Source organism: Panthera uncia, chromosome X, assembly GCF_023721935.1.
Source record: "Panthera uncia isolate 11264 chromosome X, Puncia_PCG_1.0, whole genome shotgun sequence".
Taxonomy (NCBI): Eukaryota; Metazoa; Chordata; class Mammalia; order Carnivora; family Felidae; genus Panthera; species Panthera uncia.
In genome coordinates this window covers 7551303-7559778 of record NC_064817.1, presented here as the reverse complement: position 1 = coordinate 7559778, position 8476 = coordinate 7551303, and the positions used below count along the sequence as shown (strand labels likewise).

Here is an 8476-nt window from a genome sequence, read left to right as displayed (position 1 = left end):
TTATGTGTGTGTGTGTGTGTGTGTGTGTGTGTGTGTGTGTGAGATATATATAGGCATTGCCAAATATTCCCCGAGGGACAAAATTTCCCCCAGTTGAAAAACACTTTTATAAAGCATGGTACCAAAGAAAACAAATCAAGAAGTGAAGCTTGGAACAGTTTTCTTTGGTTGGCTCTCATTGCACAGCAAGGCAATGAAGTCCGTGCTGGACCAGTGGTGCTCAACCTTCATGTACCAGGAATTTCTTGGAGATCTGGAACTCTCTGGCCCATCCTCTCTACTTGATGCATTAATGGGATACAGACAGGGTAGGTGACTTGGCAAGCAAAGGACACCGTTTCATTCTCATTTTATTGCACTTCTGGCAAAAAATTCTTGATGTTTGCCTTATGTGTCCCTGTTCCCTATGACAAATGAAAATCATAACCACAAAATAGATTAGGGATGGGGATGGACACTGTTACAGGTGAAATTGGTTTGAAAGCTGCAGGCACCAGAGCAGTGCCACGTGCCATCATTTGTAATATTGCTGAGCCTCCGAAACGAGGGGATGTTGAGGTTGTAACAGTGGCGTCGTTGGGTGACTAGTCAAGCGCTCCAAAGGACTCTAGAGCTGTCAGTTTGGGTCACACAAATGGCCAGTTTTTACCCTACCTGTCAGCCTTTTGGCGTGCTGTGTTGGCGTGGAGGGAGGCCCACTTGTGTGTAAGTCCCATTGCTCGGCCCTATGCCTCTGCTCTGAGGATAGCTGTCCTTGTTTTCTCGAGGAAAGCAAAACCCACCCCACTAAAAGAAAGTTCGTTGTTGGTGTGGGATACACTTCTAAGTGGGAATTATTACAGGACGAATTTCTTCCGTCTACGAAGGGTTTCTCAGCCTTGGCACTCTTGACATTTTTGGCAGGGTAGTTCTCTGTTGGGGGCCGGGGGCGGCTGTCCTGCACCTTGGGGGATGTTTAGCACATCCCTGGCTTCTACCCACTAGATACAAGTGCAACCCATCCCCTCCCCCATATTTTGTGACAACCAAAAACGTCTCCAGACATTGCCAAGTGTCCCTCTGTCCCCACTGAGAACTACTAGCCCAGGAGATATGGATGGGGCACTGGTAGTATCTGACCCTGTTTTACGAGAAGGCACCATAGAAATCTAATAGATGAGTCTGACTTATCAAAAAGAGTCTCTACTTGGAAATGGACTGGATGGCCTGCAAAGAGACATGGACCCAACTTTCCATCTCAACTCCACCACTTACAAGATGTGCAAAGCAAATTAATTACCCTCATGAATAAAATGGGGATGATCGTACTTTCCTGGCACTATTATTCCGAGGACCAGATTTGCTATTTGAAAAGCATCTAGTTGAACAAAGGACCGGTGATGTGCACGTTCAATAATTAGTGGAGTTGTTATTGTCTCAAATAATAATTCTAGCACCTGCAGCACTGGTGTCGCCATGAGCATTCTGCAGGCTTCACACGCTCGCAACACCATGCAGAGGAAAGGACGTTATCATTAGTTGTGCAGAGGCAATAGACTAATGTTAGATTATGGGTATAACGAGAAGCAGTGTCCTGACTCTCGACCTGTTTTTCGGGAAGGTCATAACTAGAGGGATTGCAACCTCTTCTTTTTGCCTAATGACCCTTGAATAGAAAATTTGTTTTAGAAACATGGCTCTGTGGATACTTTTGAAGGGCACTCTCCCTGGCTCCCTGACATTGAGTAGCAGTGCTTCGGTGAAAACATCAAAACTGGCAAGAAAAGGACAAGCCAGCGATGCCAAGCTGAACCTACTGTCATGGTCGGTTTATTGTCAACTACCCTCCCTTGTCTTTCCCCCCTGCGTTCACAAATCATCATGTCATCAGTTCTGGTTGATATATAACTTCTTGATACTCTTTGTAGTTGGAATCAAGGCTAAGGGCAATAGTACCAGCTGATGCCAGGGAATTCTTCTCTTTCCCCTCTGTCCTATGTCACCACAGCTCCAGACACCGTTCTTGGCACCCCCAGGAATTCCTCATTCACTGGCCTTTGGAGCAGATCTGTCTTCAGGCTGGGGAGTGTCTCTCTCTAACTTACCTGGAGAAAGGAATGGGACACTTTATTCTTCCTTGGATCCCTCTCGTCTCCATATCATTGTTAGAGTTCAGAAGAAGGGGAGAAATTATGGCTATGGGACAAAATGGTGATTCCGTAAGTGGCATTTAGGTTTACGTTTGGGTTGCTGAGGTATTTCCCCCCAGGATGCTGAACTTCTGCACAATAAAATGTCTTCCCTCAAAGGCATAAGTGACGTAACCCTTGCTCCTACCTGTACTTGTGGTTGGAGTCAGCAATGGCATTTCAAATGCCAGGACCCCAGCAGGGCTGGCAAGTTCTTCACTTACAGGAGACATGTGATTTGGGACAAAGAGGATCTCAAGCTTCTTCCCCATCTCTCCTTCTTGATCGTTGAGTTTGATTTCCTGAATTTTATCTTTGTAGCCCCCTGAGAAAGCCTAGAAGAGAGACAACTCCAAACTATGTTCAGTCTTTATATAAACTATGTTCAGTCTATTTATACTGTAGTGTAAACAAAGATTCTAATTGGTACAATCAGTTCAGAAAATTATTGGGCATTGTCCAGTAAAGTTAAAGACATGCATACCTATGACCTAGCAGTTTTGTTTCTGGGTTTGCACCCGATAAAAATGCATGTACTTTGCACGAGGAGATGTGTATAATGATGTTCGAGCAGGATGGTTTTTGGTAGTCCCAAACTGGAAAGGACACAAATGTCCATCTCAGTTGAAAAGATAAATCGTGTTAAGCACATACGATGAAATACTGGACAGCAATGCAAATGAATGAACCAGGGCTGCATACAACAACATGGGAGAACCTTAAAAACATAATGTTGACTAAAAGAAGCCACATGTAATAAAACATACTCAGGAATCATTTATATAAAGTAAGGAGACAGGTAACGCCAAGGTCTAATATTTATGGATGTGCAACTTCCTAAAAAGCAGTGGTTCTCAAAACAGGGGGGATCTTGCTGCCACCCCAGGGGGTATTTGTCAATGTCTGGAGATATTTTTGGTTGTCACAGTTGGGGGCCTCCACAGTAAAGGATTGTCAGTAGGGTGCCAAAACTACAAGAAACAAAAGCAGAAGCAAACAAGTGGGGCTACATCAAACGAAAAAGCTTCTCCACAGCAAAAGAAGCAATCAACAAAATGACAAGGCAAAAGGAGTGGGAGAAAATACCTGTAAAGCATGTATCTGATGAAGGGCCTATATCTAAATAACTCAATAGCAAAAAACCAAATCATCCGATTTAAAAATGGGCAAAGGACCTGAATAGACATTTTCCCAAAGGAGACGTACAATGGCCAACAGATGCATGAAAAGTGCTCAACATCACTGATCGTCAGGGAGATGCAAATCAAAACCACAATGAGCTATCACCTCACCTGTCAGGATGGCTTTTATTGAAAAGACAAGATGTAACAAGTGTTGGTGGGGATGTGGGAAAAAGGAAACCCTAGTGCACTGTTGGTGGGACTGTAAATTGGGGCAGCCATTATGGAAAATGGTATAGAGGTTCCTTACCAAATTAAAAATTAGAAATAGAACTACTGTATGATCCAACAATCCCACTTTTGGGTGTATGTCCCAAAAGATTGGAATTAGAATCTTAAAGAGATATCTGCCCTCCTGTGTTCATTGTAGCATTATTTACAACAGCCAAGACGTGAAAGCACCCTAAGTGTCTATCTACAGATAAATGAATAAAGAAAATGTGACACCTCTCCCTCTCCCCCCCCCGCCATCTGTCGCTTTCTCCCTCTATTTGACACACATTTCAGCCACACATGTCAGCCACAACAAAAGGGAATCCTACCACTGGCGACAACATGGATGGACCTTGGACCTTGAGGGCGTTATGTTAACTGAAATAAGTCAAGAAAGACAAATACTATATGATCTCACTTATATGTGGAATCTAAGAAAGAAAACCCCCCAAATTCATAGAAACAGAGTGGAATGGTGCTTGCCTGGGGTGGTACAAACTTCCAGTTATAAGATGAATAAGTTCTGGGCATCTGGTGTACTATATTGTATACTGGAAAGTTCCTAAGAGATAGATCTTAAAATGTTCTCACCACATGCACAAAATATGGTGACTATGTGAGGTGATGGAAGTAGGGACCTGCCTCATTGCGGTAATTATTTCACAATATATATATGCGTATCAAATTATCTCATGGTACACTTTAAACTTACACAATGTCATAGGTCAGTTGTAGCTCAATAAAGCTGGTGGGGGGTGGGGAATTATTGGTCCCCAAATGCCAACAGTGTTAGGGTTGAGAAACCCTGCTATAAAAGGGAAGCTGAGAAGTAAAGTCCATAAAATATAGGGCAGCGTCTGTCGCTGGGATCCGGGGAAGGTGTTACAATGTCGCCGCGGGACATGGGGCTCTCTGGGACACCCGCAGTCTCTATGTGTTGACCTCAGTGATGGTTATGACGGGCATATGTTTTGCAATAATTCATTAAGCTGCACATTATATATTATCAATTGTTTATTTTACAATTTGAAAAATATTCTAGCAGGTGGATTGACAGGACGATAGAATGAAAGAGTGTAGGCATTGGGTTGTAGGGAAGAGGCCCCCACCCAAAAGGATCTCAGAGCTACTCTGTGGCAGGGCTAGGCCTCCTGGCTGGGCCTTGTCGTCCTATCCTAAATAGGTTTTAGTGCTCAGATGTGCCCTCAGCTCCTCCTAAACTCTGAGGTTGCATTTGCTTCCGTGGTCAATTCACGGTAAAGTTTTCCTGAAAAAGCAATCACCCTTGGGCTGGCACTAAATGTGGAAAATGTCGACTCAGCTTATAGGCAGGCAGAGTAAATGCAAACAAGGATTTGTATTTCAGGGTCCTGGTGGCAAGGGCAGCCTTCAGTCCTGGAAATGCTGTAACATTTGGGGGCAGGAAGATGAGGAAATTCCACTGTGAGCGTGACACATTTTTTCTTCAAAATGATGCTGTTAGAGGAACTCCTAGAGATTATTTTTGCGTCCTCTCTGGGGGAAATGATAAACATCAGAGAAATTTATTATTTTTTGAAAGAGTGACTAATCAAAAGAGAACATTAGCCAAGCAGGTTCTTAATCTAATGAGGGAATGGGATGAACTTCAGCCTTCTCTGGGGGAGATTTCACGTTCTCCCTTACAGCTCCCTCTGTCACCCAACAGGCAAAACTTGAATTTCAAAGCCACCTGCCATGTTAATATATAGTTTAAATGACCTAGAACAATACCTGCAAATTGTATGTGCTTAAAAATATTTATTGAATGGGGCACCTGGGTGGTTCAGTCGGTTAAGCATCCGACTTTGGCTCAGGTCATGCTCTCACAGTTCGTGAGTTCAAGCCCCACATCGGGCTCTGTGCTGACAGCTCAGAGCCTGGAGCCTGCTTCAGATTCCGTGTCTCCCCCTCTCTCTGCCCCTCCCCCACTCGTGCTCTGTCACTCTCTGCCTCTCAAAAATAAAGAAACATAATAAAAAAAATTAAAAAAATATTTATTGAATCTAAGTGACCGAGTGAATAAATAAACAACATGGGAAGGATAATTAGGAGTAGAGATGTGCAAATAAGACATTTTGATTAGAGCGGTGTTTAAAATATACCTTGAAATATACTCAGATAGAAATAATGTGTGGAATTCAAATGGTTTCAGATTGAATAGAACTTTCAGAGTTCTGCCCAATCTCCTAAGTCCCTTCTTGAGTCTTTTTTTTTTTTTTTTTTTTTTGGTGCATGTGTTTTTAAAAAGTTTATTTATTTATTTTGAGAGAAAGACAGAAAAAGAGAGCGAGCAGGGGAGGGGCAGAGAGAGAAACCCAAGCAGGCTCCGCACTATCAATGCAGAGCCTGACGCGGGGCTCAAACCCACCAACTGTGAGATCATGACCTGAGCCGAAGTCAAGAGGTGGACGCTTAACTGACTGAGCCACCCAGGCGTCCCGCTTCTTGAGTCTTGAACGAGTGGACTGAGAATTGAAAAGGTGTAGGATTCACACTGAAGGGAATTCAAGAGTCTTGCAGCATGAATCGATCATTTCGTTTCTTAAAATGCTTTGTCTTATCTCCCCAGTCCTTTCAAACACAGGAAAACAGTCCTATTGCACTTAAGAATTTAACTCTGACTTAGCAATGGCAATGTAGCAAGAAATATTCTTTGCAGGCAAACGTCATTCCTAGAATGTAAGTACACAGTTTGGGAATGATGGATTATTTCTGGCTTAGGATAATGTTGTTTAGTGACAATACATTTTTCAAAGGTGGCACACAAACAGAGTAAGGTGACTCAACACGGAGGCGGCTTGCTCAGGGGTAATGATCAAAGGGCTATGGTTAATAAGGTTTTTTTAAATCCAGGGACCCACCGTGTGTGTGTGTGTGTGTGTGTGTGTGTGTGTGTGTGTGTGTGTTTCCTTATATATATAATGAAACAGTTTCTGTAGGGAAAGGGATTTGTAGCTCTGGAGGTTTAATGGCAGGTATGACAGAGAAAGAGATCCCAAAGCTGGTGAGTTCATCTTTCTACATAGACCACGGTGAAGCAAAGGTCCCTGAATTGGTCCTGGGTGCATTCTCTGAAAGATGCCGTATGGTGAAGCTTATGCTAATTCTTTGCCTTCTTCTAAGGGTCTTTGATGACATAGCTCTAAAGGGTGCTTTCAGCACCAGAGCAGAGTGAAAGCGAAGAGGGGACTTTAGCATGTCATTTGTCCAGCTCTGCCTGGATGTGTCAGGGAGCAGGGAGGGCCTCCAAGGTGAATGGGCTCTGTGCTCCCACCTCTCAGAGGGAAAGGAGATCTGGGCAGGGCATGCTGGGGGTGGGGGGCTGGGGTGAATGGTGAAATTGACCTCTTAAGACTGGCAGCACCCTGGCGACATGTTCCTGTTTCAGGCAGGGGACATTTTTCTGTTATTGCAGGATAAAATATACATAGTGAAGGGTATACATTACACAAGTCTGAACTGTGCTGCTCAATTGAATTTTTACATGTGGGTGCACTTGGGTCACTGTCATACACATCAAGATACAGAACATTTCCAGTGTCCCCAAAGGTTCCCTTGTACCCCCTTTCCAGTCAATTGCAGCTCCCTATCTTGGTAATCGCTGTTCTGGCTTCTATCACCATAGGTCACACTTGCCTATTTCAATTCAACATTTGAATCTCAATTCTGCAACAAATAGGTAGAATCATACCTTGTGTCCTATTTTGTGTGTGATTTCTCTCTCTCTCTCTCAACGTTTGTGAGAAGAATCCACATCATTCTACGCATCGGTATTACTTTCCTTTCGCTGCTGAGTAATACCCTTGTATGGATAGACCACCGATGGCTCATCACGCAGCATGTACGTGAGGAGGCCACGGGCACCCATTTTTCTATGTATCTAGGAGTGCAGCTCCTGGATCAGAGGGCAGGCGTATAATCAGCTTTAGTAGACATAATCTTAGAGTTTTCCAGAAAGATGAACTGTCAAGGGATTGTCTAGCAGTAGATTCCTCGGGATACCAGTACCCCTGGCTTTACCCTCCCAGTTTTTTTCACTGTCCATCTTGACAATTCTGTTGCCAGTTGTTTTCAAAATATTATATAGTAATGTCGTGTTAGTTGGGTAGTCCATCCAACTAAATTGTAAGGGCTCCAACATGGGGGACACATCTCGTTTCCCTTCTCCCCACCCCTTCTGCCTACACAGAGCAGGGGAAGGGCCACTCAGCAAGTCCAGTACGGTGGGACCCTGAAGAACTGAGACAAGCCGCCCACGAACCCACCCTCCACTGGATTTCTAGCCCTCTTGGGCTTGGGTTGATTGATTTCACTGGGTCTGGAGTTTCCACTCGGCCCCAGCCCCTGCCTCTGTCTGGACTTCCCTTGTGGGAAGCCGCACAGGAGTCCCAGAGTGCCAGGCCCCTGGGGAGGGCCCTCAGCGCCCTCATCCAGGGTGTTCTAAAGTGCACGCTTCCACGAGGAATTGTAGAGCAGAGGCCAGTTTTCGGTGGTGTTGTGAACCTCCAATGCGTGCTAAAAATTACTTGGTCCATCTGGCAGCATTTGCCAAGAGTGTGCGTTTCTTCTGTTTCCGAATTCTCGCTGCGTCCTTTTCCGAATTGCACCTAAGAACTAAGACATAGCGGCGCTCCGGGCATTGCCCTCACCCCCAACTAAGGTTCAGCCTGGCACCGACACCAGTCCTGGCCTTCCAGAAGATTCTTCAGGACTCCTGCTTCCAGCGGAGTTCCCCGGACGTGCCCGGGTCCTGCAAACCCTCCGGGACTCAGTTTACCCAAATAGGCGCGGTCAGGCCAGCGTCCAGCCCAGCCTTCCTCCAGTCCGCAGTTCCCCCGGGCAGCATTACTTGCCCCCCCCCCCCCCCCCCCCCCCCCCCCCCCCCCCCCCCCC

The 8476-nt window shown here is 45.1% G+C and overlaps 1 protein-coding gene across 1 annotated transcript in view; it reads left to right on the top strand.

Moving 5' to 3' along the window:
- ARHGAP6 (Rho GTPase activating protein 6) overlaps positions 1-8476 on the top strand; it is a 449480-nt gene that overhangs the window by 208520 nt on the left and 232484 nt on the right. The window lies entirely within an intron of this gene.